Source organism: Anthonomus grandis, chromosome 1 (genome assembly GCF_022605725.1).
Source record: "Anthonomus grandis grandis chromosome 1, icAntGran1.3, whole genome shotgun sequence".
NCBI lineage: Eukaryota > Metazoa > Arthropoda > Insecta > Coleoptera > Curculionidae > Anthonomus > Anthonomus grandis.
This window is the reverse complement of record NC_065546.1, coordinates 51342180-51361672: the sequence shown is the minus strand read 5'-3', so window position 1 is coordinate 51361672 and position 19493 is coordinate 51342180. Positions and strand designations below refer to the sequence as shown.

The following is a 19493-nucleotide window of genomic DNA, read 5'->3' as shown; positions in this document are numbered from 1 at the left end:
AGGCGATCCAATGACTTCTAGAAATAGTGTTAAGGATGAAACAAACTTTTCACTTAAGAACTTGCTTTCTTCAAATGGGCAACTAATTCAACTCATACTAACAGAAGAAAAAGAATTTATTAATATATGTGGGTACATCTAATTGATTTGGCTTTAAATACCTTTGTTTATTTTTAGTAATTTTTTTGTGTAACAATTTTTTAAATTATTTAGGAAAAAATATAAAATAATCAAAAATTCTTTTTAAATTTTTTGCGTTTTGTGAGCACCGTTTTCAATAGATTTAATAGGTATAACTAAATATATGTTTGTACTGTTTGATCTAATTTTATTTTAAAGAAAATTGTAAAAATCGGTTAAATATATATATATATTTATATACCAATGTTACCTACAATGAATTTAATTACTGGGTTGGCTCTAAATATGCCTATTATCAATGCGTTTTTTCTTTCTGCAGAAAGAGAATCTTAGAGAGGCCAATCGATGTGTTCAAGTCTAACGAACGATTCTATAAATTTAGGCTTAAGCGAAAACACAAGTATTTTTATTAACAGAAAAACAATGTGTAGAGAAATTAGAAAATTTTGTTTTTTTTTTGTTCTGTAAATAAATTGTTTGTAAATTTTTTTTAATTTATTTTTTTTTTTTGGTTAGATATATTTTATTCGTAAGAGATAAAAATACATAATGTATCGTCAATTTTTTACCATCTGCCATAGGATTTTACATCGTAAAACCTTAACCTTTAACCTTAATTTGTACAACCTTTGTATAACCTTAACTTTTTGCATGTAAAATGTTACGGGCTGCGATAAAAGTTGCCACCTGCCAGTCTATCACCCCTTAATATTGATTCAAAGAACTCAGATATGAGTATATATGTATATATTCCTTACATTTGAGATAAAATTTACTCAATTTTAAGTCAAATTACTCCAATATAAGTAAAAAAATATTGCACTTAAATAAAAATAATAATTCAAAGCTGAGTAAGATCACTTATTCTTAAGTGAATTTTACCTAATAATTTACTCAAAGCTTAATAAGTAAAACAAGAGTAATAAGCACTCTTTGATCTTGTCTGATTTGAGTTAAAGCACTCATTATAGGATTCGTCCTTGTATAGGGTGTTTTTTTTTAGAGGCGGAGAACTTTAAATTAGAATTAAACACAAAATATTTTATTGATATGAACGGATTTGATTTTATATTAAAGAATTTTTTTGGCATTAATATTTTTTATGCCAAAAAAATAATATAATATTTTTTGGCTAAAATGATTTCGGGCATGTGACCCCCACGGCTGGCGCGTACGTGGCGTAATCTAGAGGTCCAATTTTCACACACTCTTTCCAGTACTGCAGGCTGTATTTCGGCAATCACGCGTCGTATGTTGGCTTCCAAGTGCTCAAGTGTTTCGGGTTTATCAGCGTAGACATAGCCCCAAAGAAAATAATCTAATGGCGTCAAGTCGCACGAACGAGCTGGCCAGTTTACAGGTCCATTCCTTGAAATTATTCGTTGCTTGAATGTCTCTTGCAGTAAATTAATTGTTTGGCGCGCTGTATGGCACGTGGCACCGTCCTGCTGAAACCACATTTCTGCAACGCCTGCAACGGCTTCTAATTCAGGCACAAAAAAGTTGATTATCATGTTTCTGTATCGCTCACCGTTTACTGAAACGTTCTGACCATCAGCATTTCTGAAGACATAAGGACCAATGATTCCACCGGCCTATAAAGCGCACCAAACGGTTAGTTTTTTTGGATGTAACGGTTTTTCGCCAAAAGCTCGCGGATTCTCTTCCCCCCAAATTCGGCAATTCCGCTTGTTTACATAGCCATTCAACCAAAAGTGTGCTTCATCACTGAACAAAATTTTTATATGAAATCGTGGATCAACAGCAATCTTTCCTTCCGCCCATTCAGCTAATGTACGGCGCAAAAGATGATCCTGAGGTTTCAACTCCTGGACAAGTTGAATTTTATATGCTCGCAATCCGAGATCTTTGCGCAAAATTTTCCATAAAGTGGATGGACATAAGTTCACTTGTTGAGAACGACGACGAATTGACACATTTGGATCATTATCAACACTATGCTGCACAGCAGCTATCGCTTATTGCGTGCGCTCTGTACGGCATCTTACGGGATGCGTATTGTCGACTAGAGTAAAAGTATTGCGGAAACAATTAACAGTTTCTTGAATTAATCTCTCTGAAGGACGATTATGAGCACCATAAAACTCACGTAATGCCCGATGTGTTTCTCGAATAGAACCATGTCTTTCAAAATAAATTTGAACAATTTGGAAACGTTGCTCCGGCGTGAGTCTGTTCATGATGAATTGCCAATCCAAACTAATCTAAAAATAACCCAGAACTGTCAGGTCGGCTGTCATAAAAAACAGTGTTGCCAAATGAAAGTTCTCCGCCCCTAAAAAAAACACCCTTTACTATTACAATTGGTGATTCACTCATACACTGAAAGTTTCACTTAATTGAGTGCAGACCGAAACTGAGAAATTAATGAGTTAAATCTGAGTAAAATTTTACTTTTTATTTTACTGTGTATGAATGTCTATTCACATTAATTTTTTTGGGTTTCGAATTGATTGGCTTGTTCTCATCACGCAGATCACGAAAACACTGGGTTATCTTGAGTTGCTGCTCTACACGTTTCAAGGTACATATTCACTGGTTAGGCAGAGTCGCAACAAATTTGTTCCATGATATAAGCTACTTTAACCGATCAGCAAATTTAGTTTGTAAAAAATTGTCAACCATGTTTGCATTATAAGCAGGACAAACGTGTTGTGAGTACCAAATTTTATTTAATTTGGAATTTAGCCATCGCAGAGTAAAAATTATTTTTCTTCTGAATCGACGATCTTTGTTTGTAGTATTTATTTGTTTTTCTCTCCAAATTAAAACGACCACTTCATTCCATTTTAATTTTCCCCTTTTATTACAATCAATTTAATTAAACATTTTCTTAGTCTTTTAACAATAGCAAATATGCACGTATATAATAGCCTTTAAGCCGTGATTTACAATTCGAAAAATGCATTTTTCTTTAGACGTTAAAAAGCCATTTGATTCATCATTCTGTTCATGTGTGATATATGATAGCATCCTGTAATAGGATTATGAACGCTTAAATACCTTTGCCTGTTGTTTGAGTGAGACCATGCTTAAGTAAGATCTGTATTGTTGTGACGAATTCATGATGAGTTACTTATTGTATTGAATAAAATTAAATCAATCAATTTTTACGATAAATCCTATTTTACCATTATTTGTTATTTTCTATTTACTTCCTATTTACAGTTATTTCTTATTTATCATATTTATTACAGGTTTTTCTGAGAAGTTAAAAAGAATTGCTAAAAAAATTAATATAAAAACTATTTTTAAATCACAAAACACATTACAATATTTATTAGCAAAAACTAACCTTTCAATGAAAATGTAAATATAAAATTCCTTGTACTTGTCGTAAATTAGGTGAAACCTGTAGACCATTACCAAAAAGAAATAATGAACATAAATCTTACATTAAAAACAATGATTTTCAAAAATCCAAAATTACACAATATGCATTCGACAGTAACCATAGAATAAACTGGAATGCTTCCTCAATTTTAGCAAAGGAACCAATTTCAAAATTACGTAAACTAAAGGAAAGTGCATTTTTATAATGTTAAATGAAGATAAATGCTTAGCGACTTGTTTGGTTGAATTTAATAATATATGGATTCCTTTGTGAAAAAGAGAAGTAGAACAGATTATTCTCAAAATTAATTAATGGTTTAAAATATTTTAAATTCATATATTATCATTAATTTACATTAAGATCACAGCCCTTTAATTTTAAAGAAGTAACCTTTGAATTTTTTGTTATCTTTTAAAACAGTTTGTCAAACTAATAGTAAATCGTGGATTTATATAAAAAACGTATTTAAAGTATTATCGCATTAGAAAGTATTTCTGAAGGAGGTTTTATACAAATAGCAGGAGATTTGAACGAAAAATATATTTTATTTTTATTTTTTATTTAATTTACTTTTACTTTAATTACCTTAATAACGGTAGTAAATATAACTACTAAGACGTTGGTTCAAATTAGGTATTTTTTAAAAAGTAGGTCTTTTCGTTGTTTTTATTGTTTTTTAGTTTTAATATTCCCACCAAAGTTAGGTAGAATATTGAAAAGAAGAAATCTGCTCAGAGATTAATAGATTAAACCTCAGCTCCTAGGTATATAAAAAAATCTATTATACCTCAAGTAAATTATTGTATTTAAAACTTTGAACGTAAATTAAAATAAGTATATCGAACGGTATCATTACAGATTTGAGTTCATATTTCTTTTAAATACGTGAATAAATATATTTTCTTTCTTTTTTAATTTTTTGAGCGTGTGCGAGTAATTTTTAAATTGATTTTTGCTATAAGTGGCGTAATACCCAATAAAATAAGTAACTCACTATGTTTCCATTGGGTACAATATACGTATAAGTCTGAAAACATATAGCTCCTTTCATTATTAATCTATTGTGCAGTTTCTTAATTTTTTTCTTCAAGTTTCGAATAAGTTTTAAACCTTGGTAACACAGGTTATCTTAAAAAAATATATTATTTACTTAGCATCCTAGTTTTAAATTATAATAATTTCTAACTAAAAATAACTAATACTTGTTGATACCATGATATTGAGAAAGAACTTTGGGATCAAAAACTGATATACTTGAGTAAATTATCTTCTATTTTCTCATATTTCCCACTCCTGATTTACAACTCAGTTGTTTACTCTCAGTCTAATTGTTTGTGTAGATACTAAGGCATTACACTAAATTGACAAGTTACTCCAAAATCCTTCTTAATTTTTTAATAAATCTACTGGTGTTCTAAGCACGCTATTTTCCTTAAAATATAATAGTTTCTTATTTGGAATTATCCTACCTCTAGATGTTACTTCTCTTACTTAGTTGTTTTCTAAATCTAAAAAGCCATTCCAAATAAATGTTTTCCAAAAAACTGCTTACTGCCTAAACATAGTTATTGTGTGTCTATAATATTTCAATTTAAATAAAACAATTCAAATTAATATACGGTTCTAAGTTAATTTTAATTTACTAAGTTATTATTGAAACTTTATGGTATTTATCTACAAGAACAAAAGACAATAAAATATAGAGGAATCCTTTAGCAAGTAAGTTACCGACAATAGACCGCAAAAGACGTCTTAACTGGCCTGGACGAGTGGCAGGAGTGTCTGAAGACAAACAAAGACCCCGAGAATAAGAGGCAGACGCCGCAAAATCCACGCAGAATTAAAGGCACAAAGAGAATATAAAGTGTTGCGGCCATTGTATTTCTTTAGCCAGATTTATCTCCGCTAATGTTAATTTAATAATTTTCAAAACACGGCAGAGATAAACCGGATAACTTGCGAGTGTCAAAAGGAGACTTAAAAGTTTCCCTTCTTTGATGAAAGGAATAGAAGGTCGAGAAAGCAGAAAGGGATTTTCTGAAAATATGAACCGTTCCTTTTACCCTTTTGTGAATTACCCTAGCTTCATTTTAACATCTTTTCTAAAAACGGAAACTTAAATGAGATATTTATCAGCATAGTTTGCTATTTTTTTTTAAAATATATGCCTTAAATGCATAAAGGCAATATCTCAGATGCTTATATTATATTACTTTAAGACAATCGGAATATAATAATATAAAAACAGCCATATTACATAATGACTGGCAACAAAATGGTACTGTTTGTAGTTTTCCGTTAATATAAAAAAAATATCTAAAATTGTCAAAGGCTGTATAAAAATTGAAGAAGAGACGATTGCTGACATTTAAGTATAGGAGTATGACATACTATAGACATATAATTTAAGATTAAACGACTTACCTGTAAGGAAGTTCAATCGTAATTATACGACTGGTCCGTTCCGTATAGAACACCCTGTAGTTGCTGCAAAGCGCTGACAGTACACTAAGTTTAAAGAGAGAGAGAGAGAAGAAATGCGACACCATCTCCGGCGGCCACCCAGCCATTCATTACGCTTCGTATTACTCAGAAAATCGCAGAAAAGGGTGGGAATTTTTTCAATTCTTGTAACAGTAATAAGTGGAGGGTATGTTCTATACGGAACGGACCAGTCGTATAATTACGATTGAACTTCCTTACAGGTAAGTCGTTTAATCTTAAATTATACTTCCTGGTCCGTTCCTAATAGAACACCCTGTAGTGGTTTAAAGTAACTAGCGATTTTCGGTAAATAGAATATAATATTTAAATAATATTATCCCTTTAGAATAATGAAATTATATTATTTATCCTAAAAAATTTCCTTTTATTTCTAGAAATAAGAAAAAAAAATTATAAACTTTAAAAATTTACACATATTTAAAATAATTCAACATTATTTAAATAATAAAATAATAGTACATAAAATTAATAGAAATATCATAAAATGCAAATAGATAATTTTATCCCAATACAGTTCTGCGAAAATTACATTGGTCTTTCAAAGGTCTATTGTAATATTTAAAAAATACCTCAGATTCCTTAGACCAACCTGCTGTAGCTCTGATAGTTTCGATGCTAATACCTGCCTTAAAGGCTGCTGAAGTAGAAGCATGGCGAGTACCATGTGCGGTAAAAACTTTTGTATCGATTCCGCTTCGATTTAATGTGGTCTTAATCCATCTTGATATTGTTTTTATTCAAGCGACTTTATGTGGTTTTTTATGTGTAATAAAAAGATAGGATTCTTGACCTCTATTTATTTTGGTTCTCTCCATGTAACATAAAAGTGTTGATGCTATACAGAGTTCAGGTCTCTCTGGGAAAAAAGGTATTATGAGTTTTGGTTGTTGTCGTGAAGGTGAATGTTTTTCAAATGTCAAAAATCCAAATTTCAATTTTAGTATTTAGATTTACAATATTATTAATTTGTATCTTTGATAAAATTTGAATCTTATGACCCGTACAAAGTGCCATTAAGGTTGCTAATTTAAAAAATTTAATTGTTCTAAAGATATTGAATTTAGAGGAGACAATTTCTCTACATAATTTAACATTATTGACGGATCCCAGGTAAATTTATATTTCGGGAACATGGGCCGAAGTTTAAAAATGCCCTTCACGAACCTATTTATTATTTTTTCTTCTACTTTTATACTAATAATAAAATTAATAGCAGACCTATACAATGTATTCAATGTTGAATAACCTACATCCCTTTTATACTGTTCATTTAAAAATTGTACAAAATCATTAGTAGAGGGCTTGTATATTCTTCTATCTTTTGATTACTACAAAAATTCCACTATTTTTTATAAACTGTCTCATATTGTTTTACAGTGTTTTTACTTAAAGAAGATTTTAATATTAAGCAAGCTTCCTCTAAGATGTTTCGTCGTAAAAAAGATTCCCTGATAATCTCGCTACCACCAGGGTAATCTTTTTCCAAAAAGGATGATTGTGCCAGAAAGTGGATATTAATAAGTCTTTTTTCGGAGGGAAATAAAAGGGGTTGGAAACTTGAAGTCTTTTAAAAATCGGAAACCATGGTTGTGTTTTCCAATACGGAACTACTACCAACCCTTCCGCTTGATGTGCAATTATTTTATTTAAAACTTTTCCCATTAATAAAAAGGGTGGAAAGGCATAAAAATTTATATTTTTCCAGCTAATTGTAAATGCACCTATGGCAATTGAGCCTGGGTCCCTTTCCAAGAAATATAACGACTGCATTTGGCGTTTACTTGAGTTGCAAATAAATCGATTTCTGGAGTATCCAATAAGGTTGTAATTTTTTGGTATGAATTGTTATTTAAACTATATTCAGTATCTATATATTTGGATCTAGACTCAAAATCAGCTTCAACGTTATTTTTGATTCAATATAAGAAGCAAAAATCCATAAATTTCTGGCTTCGCACCATTGCCAAATTTCCCTAGTAAGCACTGACAATTTTTTGTATCATATTCCACCCATGCAATTTATATATAAAATTGCGGTGGTGTTATCTACTTTAAGTAATATGGTACAATTGCTACCGTGTTTTGCAAAACATTTAAGACCAATAAATACAGCTAATAATTCTAAATTTATATGATAATTTAACTCTTCTCTATTCCAGAAACCGTGCGTTTTTTCTCCATTACACGATATACCCCAACCAGTACTTGATGCGTCCGAGTACACTTCATTATTTTTATATTATTCTTACTATAATGTAATTTGATATAACCACCAGTTTAATTCCTGAATTATATCTTTATTTACTACTAATTTTTGATCCTAATTACCTTCATTATTTTTTAGAGCAATGAATTTTTCTCTTTCTAATACTTTAGTATACAACCAACCATATTTAATTGCAGGGCAAAATGATATTAATTTGCCTACTATCTTTGCAAAAGTTCTAGTTTGCATGACTTTAATTTTAAAAGGGATTTAATTACCTCTAAAGCTTAAACTCTTTTATTTTTTTTTTTTTTAAAGGTAATTCTATTGTCATTTTTTTACTGTTAAATAAAAAACCCAAATATTTACAACATCTGGTAGGCGTTAAATTACTTTTTTCATAATTTATAATGAAACCTAAGGATTCTAACAGAGAAATAGTAATTCTGACATTCATTAAACACTCTTGTCTCGTAAATCCTAACAGCAGAAAATCATCCAAATAATTTATTGACATCAGACCTTTCGATCTTGAGTATTTTATAAGTGGTTTCATAAGTTTTGTAAACAAAAAAGGGGCCGTATTTAAACTAAATGGGACGCAATGAAATTCATATAATTGATCTTGAAATTTAAAACGTAAGTACTTTCGATATTTTTTTTATTTGTGTATTGGAATACCAAAGTACGCGTCTTTTAGATCAATTGTAGCCATAAAAACATTTGGAGAAATAATATTTTTGACAGACCTGTAATCCTCTAATTTAAAATGTGGTGGTGAGATAAATTTATTTAGAGCTTTTAGATTTAATATGAATCGAAACTGTTGATTAGGCTTGGAAACCAAAAAAAAAAAATAAAAAATGATGATATAAATTGATCTTTCTTAGAACTACATGTTTGAATGGCATTTATTCTTAACAAATTTTAAATATTTTCTTGAATTTTACTTATTTCAAATTTAGTAAACTGTTTTAATTTTGGGAATTTTCTTTGAATGGGCTATTAATTAAACGGTATACGATATCCTCGAACACATTGAAAAATTAATGAATCATTGGTTATATTTTCCCATTTATCAGAAAATTCCCTAAGTCAACCCGCATATTTCCCCTTTACCTTTAGGGATTGTAGTTGGTGCGTTGACGGGCCTGACGAGGTTGGAAGGATGGCTCCTTCTGATACTTTCAATGTAAACGGTTCGGCACCCCCCCTCCTGACTTTTTGGATTTTTGTAGTTTTGGCCCTTCTTGAATCGAGCTTTGGTGAAGGGACGTCTTCAGTTTAAATCATTCCTGGTTTGTTTTGTTTGAGAACTGCCCCAGGTTTGGATTCAACTTTTAATGCCATACTGGATGTCTTAATGACTGTGGCTGATTTACATTTTTCAGCAAAATCTTTGCCAAACAAGAAACTATCCGATTTACATTCTCGTGCAAGTTTTTGTATAGGTGCATTTAACATTGGGTAAATATGATGTTTTCGGTGTTGTGATAACAAAAAATGGGCCTGAGCAATAAGTTTGGCGGAATCTATTAGGCCAGGCAGAATATCGTCCTTGACATTTGACAAGTCGTTAGCTAATAATTTGTTTAAGGATGTGCCCATAGATGATAAACCTAAGCCCAGTTCATTCTGAATGTGTGCAAAGATAGAATCTTTGGTACCATCTGTATTATTAAGTAAAGGTTGAATTTCTGGATTGACTTTCGGAGCACTTAAAATAGTAAAGTCTTCCGGTATGGCCCATTTTTTCTTTAATTCTATTTTATTATCGGTACTTAATCCTTTAGTTAGGTACCTTGACCACCGAAGCATAATTTCTTTATCAAGACGTATTCCTTTAGTAGTAGTACTTAATTTGCAGTTTTTGTCTGCGTAGGATTTATTTCCTCTTGACCTGAATCGGAAGACGAAATAATGCGGCGCCTTTTTCTTTTAACTATTACGTAATATTGGAAGGTGATTAAACCTCACATTTTTTCACATGAAAATATATTGTATTATTTTCATAATTTGGAAGTTAATTAACCCTTACAAAAAACGTCATTGAAAAACAAAACAATATTTCTAAATTACGTCATTAACTGATACACATAGGTATTTACTGATTCTTTTATAAATCCAAAACCTTAGCATAAAGGCATCGCTTTACTCTCTAATATAGGCGGTTGTTTATTTTAACGCCATATAATATGTCTACGACCCAGGTCAAAAAAGGCAAGGGGGATTCTAAGTTAGATAAGTTGAGACCGTTTCCTATAGATTAAACGTTATTGAATTATTTTCGTGTTTTATTGCAATTTTATGATTAATTCTTACAAATTGCTTTCATGAAACACGAAATTTTATTGCAATGTTTGGGATGATTTAACCCCGCATTTTTATATCAAGAGATGATTGAATCTCTAAAAATAAATGGTGCCATTTTTACAATTAGAGAGGTGATTTAACCCACAATTTCTGACATCATTAAAACAGCATTAACTAAACACATGCTGTCGTTAAACACGAAACTTTAATGCATTTTATGAGGTGATTCCCCGCATTTTTATATCAAGAGACGATTGAGTCTCTCTAAAATTACATGGTGCCATTTTTACAATTAGGGGTGATTTAACCCACAATTTTTGACATCATTAAAACAGCATTAACTAAACACATGCTGTCGTTAAACACGAAATTTTAATGCAATTTATGGGGTGATTTCCCGCATTTTTATATCAAGAGATGATTGAGTCTCTCTAAAAATACATGGTGCCATTTTTACAATTAGGGGTGATTTAACCCACAATTTTTGACATCATTAAAACAGCATTAATTCAACACAACTGTTGTCATTAAACACGAAATTTTAATGTAATTTATGGGGTGATTTAACCCCGCGTTTTTATATCAAGAGATGATTGAATCTCTCTAAAAATACATGGTGCCATTTTTACAATTAGGGGTGATTTAACCCACAATTTTTGACATCATTAAAACAGCATTAATTCAACACAACTGTTGTCATTAAACACAAAATTTTAATGCAATTTATGGGGTGATTTAACCCCGCGTTTTTATATCAAGAGATGATTGAATCTCTCTAATGCGTGTATCTTGACTATATGGAAAAACCCGTATGATTATTATAGGGGAGTTGATTAGCACCCATTTTTTAGTAATTGAAGCTGATTAAAACTTCCCAATTTAATCATTTGATTATTTTCTGCACTAATTATTGTTATCAAATTATTAGGTACACAGAATAAAAAAACTAAATCTTAGACAGTATAATAACTACTTACTTGAACTTGACAAACTTGAAGAAAACACTTTTAACAACTTTTCTAACTTCCTCTTCATCTTCTCTTTTTTAGTATTTTTTCCTTTGAAAACTTTCATTTTTAACACTTGACAAAATATGAAAATAATATAATGCACTGTCGACACTAAGAAGCGTAATGAATGGCTGGGTGGCCGCCGGAGATGGTGTCGCATTTCTTCTCTCTCTCTCTCTTTAAACTTAGTGTACTGTCAGCGCTTTGCAGCAACTACAGGGTGTTCTATTAGGAACGGACCAGGAAGTATAATTATAATAACACTATACCAACTTAAAAAAAATATTGTACCTCGCATAGGAAAGAGATAGTAGAAAAATGATTTTGTCAAGTTACAGCCTCCGCTTTAGACAAGCGGAATTGGCTACTTCACCACGATAATACCCCAGCGTCTTTATAGAATCTCAGGCAGTAATACTTGATAAAATATGGTATCATACAGCTCTGTCTTTATCTTTGACTGTTAAAATTAAAAATAATCTTTAGATAAATACAAATTGATATTTAAACCATTGAAACTAATGCGACAAACGAATGAAAAAAGGCGATATCAAAATGCGAGTACTAGCTTCGAAAATTATAGAGCATAATGTTCAATCTTATTTGATTGGTAATGATTACTATATCTATGAATGTCGTGAGCTATTTCTTAATGGAAGATGTAACTAGGTCAGGTAATTTTACAAGTCACATCTCGTGCGTTAACTAATTGCATAATTTTAATGTATTTTAGGCATTTCTGAAAGATTTCCTACTTTTTAGTATAACTTTCTAACTACCTTTGGCCAAAATATTTTATGTTTTTAACTAATTTTCACTCGTTGTATAAACAGAAATGTAAACAAGTTTAATCCAAGAGACCAGAGGCTGGTTTAATGATTTTACGAGCCAGGCGTACAACTATTTTGTATTCAGATCGGAGCCTAATCTCCCCTTTTTAAATTGCCTTTAAAATTCTACAAAAAATCTCTTGACTATATTAGTCATTTAGATCGGCCAAATGAAAAACGTGTTTTAAAATCGAAAGCGTAATTTCTTAAAAGCAAAATTGAATTAAAAACAAAAATTATTTTGTATGTTTTATTTGTTCAAGTATGGTTGGATCTAAATCTTATCTTTTTTATTTCAGAAGGTGCAAGAATATTTAGCATATCAGTAAATAGCTAAAACGGGTAAGTAAAAAATCTGGACAAATAGGAATAGTTTACTATAAATTTAATTAAATTAGTTGATTACGATATTTTGTATTTCTCGTGCTTTAAAAATTAAATGAGTAAGTAGTAATTGGTATTTACTGCATCTTCACTTAAAATGATTGAGCTTTATGGCCTACCACGAAAGTTAAAAATGCGAAAAAAATTATATGTACAAATGATTACGTTTAGAGTGATTTGTTGGAGGTTTTTGATGGGTAACATAGCCTATCATTAAAGACCCAGTAAGAAGAAACTGAAGAAGAAACTTATATACTTGTATTAATTTTTTTTTGAATATAAATGGATCCTGAATTTAAGTCACAAGAATATAATTTCAAACGACATATAGTAAAATGAAAAAATATAGCGACACATACTTTTAATTAAAAAAAACTCTTGTGGCAATACCATCAAAATTTCTTTCCAGTTAATTTTGTATTTAAATCAGTCTTACATCACTTATTTTATATTACATCAGATATTATATACAAAGTATTGATTTCCTCAAAGAGATAGTATTGCTATATCAGAAACTTATCTACACAATGTTTTTATTCAAAATAGAAAATAACTATAGATAGCCATATATTTCAAAAAAATATTTAGATTTAAAAACATTTTCTTATTTCAGTTATAGGCGTATTTTATATTAACACTTGCATTCAAGTTTCAATTTAGGGTTTTTTCTAAGATCCCCTACAATACGTTTATGAAGACGGTTCCCCATGATGTGATGTCATGAAAGTATCGATATTTACTTGTAAAAACATGCGGCTAAAACATCACAAGTTTTTACCATCGTTACTATTCACAAAAATTATGTTACTGCAATGAGAAAAATAATTAAAACCATAAAGGTCAATGGGATTTTAGATGAAAAAATTGCTGATAATCAAGTGGGAAAACCAGACTTAAATAATTTTGTTAAAACTGAAAAGTGAAGAAATTAAACATGAAATTTTAAAGTGTATCAGTTTGAATAATGGAATTAAATAACGACGAAGAGAGTGGTAGAAATAAAATATACTTTAACGAGGATTCCATCTTATTTTTTTTGTTGGATTTAAAATTTTCTTTTATATCTTTTATGCAGGCAAATTCGTGCCCATTGTGGATACAGATTACTTCAAAAAAATACCGTAGTTGTTCTTAAATAATCAGATAATATCTTTGTCTTTTTTCTTGTTGAAGGGAATATGCATATGCATAACTTTATAGAGTATGATATATACGTATGGTGTCTAAAAGCTAATCAAAACCTATGCATTCTGGACATAGACATAAATTGCGAAAATCACGTACCGGAAAAGAGAAACATCGCCAAAAGGGAAAAAGTTTTTCGCAGTATGAGGTCGCATTATAAATTCGAAGGAAGATTTCGAAGTTGCATAATAAAACGTCACGAATAAAATATTCATGAGCACTGCGAGTTGACAGCATTTAGATAATTGAGTTTGTTTGGAAAACTAACGTCCGAATTATTCACGCTAGAATTTCGATTGCTGCGAAAATGTATCTATTGAAAATTAGAAGAATTTATTTCTCTAGAGAGGATGAGAGAGAATGTTTTTGAACAGGAATAATTGGGTATTGGAGAAACTTGCTAATAAGCAAAGTGTTCAGAAATGTGAATGTATTACATGTCTTTACACTGTTTTCAAAAAAAACTTATTCAGATTTTTTTTACAATTGCAGTTTTCTTTTTACTTAACGAAATTGGTTTTATGAGTAATAAGCTAAGTAAAGTTTGGGAAACTTAATTTTGCCAGTTTAAAATTTAGGACCTGCGACTATAGTCGGATTACCGAACAGATGTAGTAAATGATGTGCGCGAAATATAGGCCCGCCCATCGATGCAACCTTGGCAGATTTAGACGAGGAGAATTATGCCTACTTATTTTAAATTATTTTACCGTACAGCTTTGCTTTGTAAGCAGCTTTTTTTAAAATATAATACGGTTGCCTGTAAAATGGGTCCAAACCGATTTTGAGGTTGTGCCAGGTACCTATAATAATCCATGATATAATAATCCCTTTTAAGTCCTTTATTATGCAAAGTTATGTTAATATATTGGGGTTTACCGAAAAGGGATAGGTAGTCCTTTTAAGTAATCGGGCCAGGTCAAACATTTAGGGTGTAATTGGCCAGGTTCATCAGAACCGAGCGCTGGTTTAACCACAACATTTTTTGTCATTTTCACGTATAAATTCGCTCATCCTGGGACACACTGTATATTTAAAATATTTATTACCTGCTGCCTCTGCTGTAAACTGGACTTTTTGCACTTTGTTGTATGCTGGATGCTCGTTATCACATGTTTTATATATGTTCATAATCACTTCCTTTTCAGCAATGGTCAAATGTTTTCGTACTCTTTTCTTGGGGGGTGACAATGGGGATGTACGTGGTGCATCAGCCATTATTTGTTAACAATCAAATTAACAAAAAAATAAACACAATCTTAACTTTTCAATAATGCGAAGATTCAAATATTTGAATATCAGAAAATTCAACCAAAACGATCTAAAGCCGCTCGACTAATAAAATTAAATAAAATCCCAAGTCATGAACCCTATCGAGGCTCTAGGCCACACCTCCGGCGCAGAACGATCACGTGACCACTCCATCTGTTCGGTAACCCAAGTATAACACAATTTCTAAATAGCCACTAATAGACTCCCATATACTAGAAAATACAAACATACTAAATTCAAGGTTTATTCAGAGATTTTGAGAACCAGATTGATTATTCCAAGCAGCAACAACAAGAACTGGGTCACAACTGTACAAAATAGAAAAACCTTAAGAAGAGGAAAATTTTCTTTCCTGAAAAGCTTTTTTAATTAAAAATAAGATTAAAACAGTATCATCGAAACATATTTTATATATAATGTAATCTTTACAGCCAAGGTGCTGTCAAATCAACAAATCAAAAATTGTGCTACGTATACAAACTATCGAGACTCATATATCATTAAGCATTAAGAAAGAAAAGATATATAGCGACTAATCACTAAAAGATATAAATCAAAGAAATATTAGGAGACAAAAGAATAATTAACCTCGTTGCAAAGAAAGATACATAATGATGTATAATGTTTGCGAATATTGATCTGCTGAACATTATTCAGCTGTGAGAGGTTTAGGCCTATATTGATAAAGTGATAAGGGATTAGATACTATTTACTATGGATAAGGTTCAAATTGAGTAGGGTGTAGTGTTTCAAACAAAAATGGAACATTTTGGGGTTAAATTGGAATTAGCATTTTGCACAATAACTATCAAAAGGATAAAAAGGTTACACTAGAATTCACATTAAAAGTCATATATATTAAGCTTTGCCCTCAGAAAGTAGGATGATCCTGAGTGAAATTTCGATCTATAGAACCAATATCGCTTTATCTAAATACCATTTAAATTATACAAGCGTAATTATTTTATACTAAGTATCTAATAAAATAGTAAAAAGCACATAAATAAATCGACACATAAGCACGCAGCTTATGTGAACGTAGACAGAATAATGACGAATCTAGGCAACTTTAATTTTACAGTAAATAATTCTGTTGACATCCCATTTATTCAGTTTCAACTTGAAGAGGTATTTGATTCTGTAAATGGCCTTAAGGATAAACTAAGTTATGGACCTGATAATATTCCTACAAATTGCCTTAAAAGATGTGTTTTCATTTAAGCAAAACCTTTGCATACCCTTTTTAATTTGTCACTTAGACTACAAAATTTTCCTCATAAATGGCGTGATAGCTTTATAACAAACCCTATTTACAAGAATGGTATGGCTTATTTTAAATGAAAATGTTATGATTTCCCTGAGTGGCTTCTTCTTTGGCTAAAAAGTTACCTAAGCCAGAGAATTCAGTTTGTTTTTAAGGGATTCACTCGCAATTCCAATTTTAGTAACATCAGTGGTTCCACAGGGTTTTCATGTGGGCCTATTTTTATTATTTATCGATGCCATTATCTAATGGCTTACATCTCAATAAAAATAAATGTTTTATCTTCTTTACTAAATTCAAAATTGTTATTCTTTTTGACTATCATATTAATACAACGTTTTACCGAGGGTGACAGAAAATAGGGATTTGGGTTTACTATTTGACAGCTCTTTGATTTTTATTTGCCAAATTACTAACCTGTTAAATAAAGCCTCTCTCGTTCTTGGTTTTTTTACAAGGAATTCTCGTGATTTTTCTGTCTCTGCATTTAGAGTTCTGTATAAGAGTTTTGTTTGTAGTATTTCGTCTTACTCTTCTGTTGTATGATCTCCCTATTATTTAAACGACATTCATATCCTTGAAAGAGTTCAAAATAGTTTGCCCAGAACCTGTGCTTGGAGGCTAAATTTGCCAAACTTATCTATAACGGACGATAGGTCAAGGCATAATTTAATTTCACTTAAAGGACCAGGTGTGATTTACTTTTTTTCTACAAACTATGTAATGGTAGTATTAATTGTCCTGAATTATTAAAACTTAGAAAGATGCTACTATTTTTAATTAAACATCATACGAATTATCGTAAATATTCTCCTATTAATGGGTTTTAAATGCTGGGAAACGAGTTTATTTGTTGTTATGATATAATTAGTAAGGGTTTTTCTAGGTTTAAGCAGTGTTTGACTGACTTTATTCAAAATCGATAACTACATAATATGTACATAGTTTGAAATGTTTTTTAATTGGATCAAATTTATTCTCAATTTATTGGTTATATTGTCTATGGAATCACGAGATTTATTAATTTCTTATTTATTTTCTTAAGTATATTGTTTACAAATTGGGCAAATTTTGTTTAATTACTTAAGGAATATTTTTTTTTTATTATTATTATGGTTTGGTTATTAACTTTTGTTGCAATTTATTTCGTTAATGGGAACATTCCATATATAAATAAATAAATAAATCACATACTTTACATAAGACCGCTTGCCAAATTATGAAATTTTCTAGCACCTTATTATAGGATAGACGCAGTGGATGGTCAAAATACATATCAGGTCGGAACTTTCGCATTTCGGTAAGAGTAACTTGTGTACTGAATATAGTGATCAAATTTTGTGACATGTAAGGAATGTCAGTATAACCATAAGGATCTATTTAAGTAAATTAAGATCGTCAATGCCAAATTTGACACCTTTTGGATGAAAAAATGGAACATAAAATTACCATAAGGCTATTGAATGAAATTTTCTTCGATATCCAGAACTAACTTAAAGGTTACGAGCTCAGCTGACAAAAACTCTTTAAAAGCTTGCATTAGCTGTCGCTATACCAACCAAAAATTACCTTTAACCTATATGCAACCATCGTTGCTTTAAATAAAGTGCAGTATTAAAAAAAGATATTAAAGGGCTTCCAAAGACATTTTAGTCTTTTACTGCTAAAATGCACTTTAGCAGCAAAAAGAAGAAATAGAGAAAAGTAAGCCATGACTATAGTATTTCTATATATGAGGATAGGTGGTTTTAGTAAACCATATATTTAATAATCATAAATTTCGTCTTCTTTTGAATCTAATTTTCTAAACTTACCATGAGAAGATTATTAAATAGGGAAACTTGATGTTGACATACTGACATTGAATTCGGAATAAGAGAATGCGTCCTGGGTTTCTTGTAAATAAAATACCCTGTATAATCTCACCTTTATTAAAGAAAAATAAATGAGGCCCTTCCGTATATCGCGAAATTTTCCTCTTGGCTCGAATTTTCAAAGCAGCACACGTGAAATTAAGCTGGCAGAAAAGTTTACAGTTTACACCCAACTAGGTAAGAAAGGCATAAATCTTACCCAGTGCATGCACGTGAATAAAATGCGAATGTGTATGTTTTTTTATTTGCTCTCTACGCCAGATTGCCAATAAATTTGTAAGTGAGATATGCTTGAATAGAGCAGAACGATGCGGAGCTTTTATCGCGTAAAATATTCGCTAAATATTTTAAGAAAGGCATAAATTTGAAAATATCTATACGTAGAGGCAATTTATGATAGATTTATTTTAAATAAATATTGTGATTTTATGTAAAGTAAATACAATTTTATAAAAAAATTCAGACAAAAAAAATTTCATGAGACACATAGTTTGTAAGATTTAAGGCAATTTAACGCAAATGTTATTAATACACTATCGGACAAAAGTAGAGAAACTTCTAAAAATTCTTTGATTTACGGAAACCATGTATTTAAATTAAATATTTACTACAAATATTGTAGTTCTCAACAACTGCGTTTTTTTACCGCATTTTACATGCCTCTTATCAGTTGTTTATTTACAATAAAAGAATTCAAATATTTTCGGATGGACATAAGTAGAGAAACCTAAATATCAATCGTCCAAATTTAGTATTTAGTTCGCTTTACGTGAGTTCTGTTGATAGTTTTTCATAGTTTTTTTAATCAACATGCCTCGCGGAAGATATTTGTCTGAAGACCTTCGTAGAAAAATAGTTGATGCACACAAGAGTGGTATACGACAAGTGGACATTAGTAAAACGCTTAATTTGCATAAGTCCGTTGTTAGCAAGACAATTTCTAATTTTAAAACACGAAATTCAACAAAAAGCATTAAAAAAAGTGGCCGCCCAAGAAAAACAACCAAACACATGGAAATGATGATAAAAAGAATTGCCCAGTCTGATCCTCACAAATCGGCAAATAAAATTTTAAGTGAATTACCTGGTGTTAATGTTAGTTCTAAGACCATACAAAGACGACTGAGGGAAGGAGGATTATTTAGTAGAAGAGC

At 30.6% G+C, this 19493-nt stretch overlaps 1 protein-coding gene across 4 annotated transcripts in view; it reads left to right on the top strand.

Annotated features, from left to right (window-relative positions):
- Window positions 1-19493, top strand: part of LOC126739140 (furin-like protease 2) — a 969288-nt gene that overhangs the window by 136166 nt on the left and 813629 nt on the right. For 2 of the 4 annotated variants that reach the window (XM_050444683.1, XM_050444689.1), the window contains one exon: window positions 12660-12702. The exons of the other annotated variants lie outside the window; for them this stretch is intronic. The gene's annotated coding sequence lies outside the window, so the exon portion shown is untranslated. The remainder of the gene's footprint in view (window positions 1-12659; window positions 12703-19493) is intronic. 4 annotated transcript variants of the gene reach the window in all.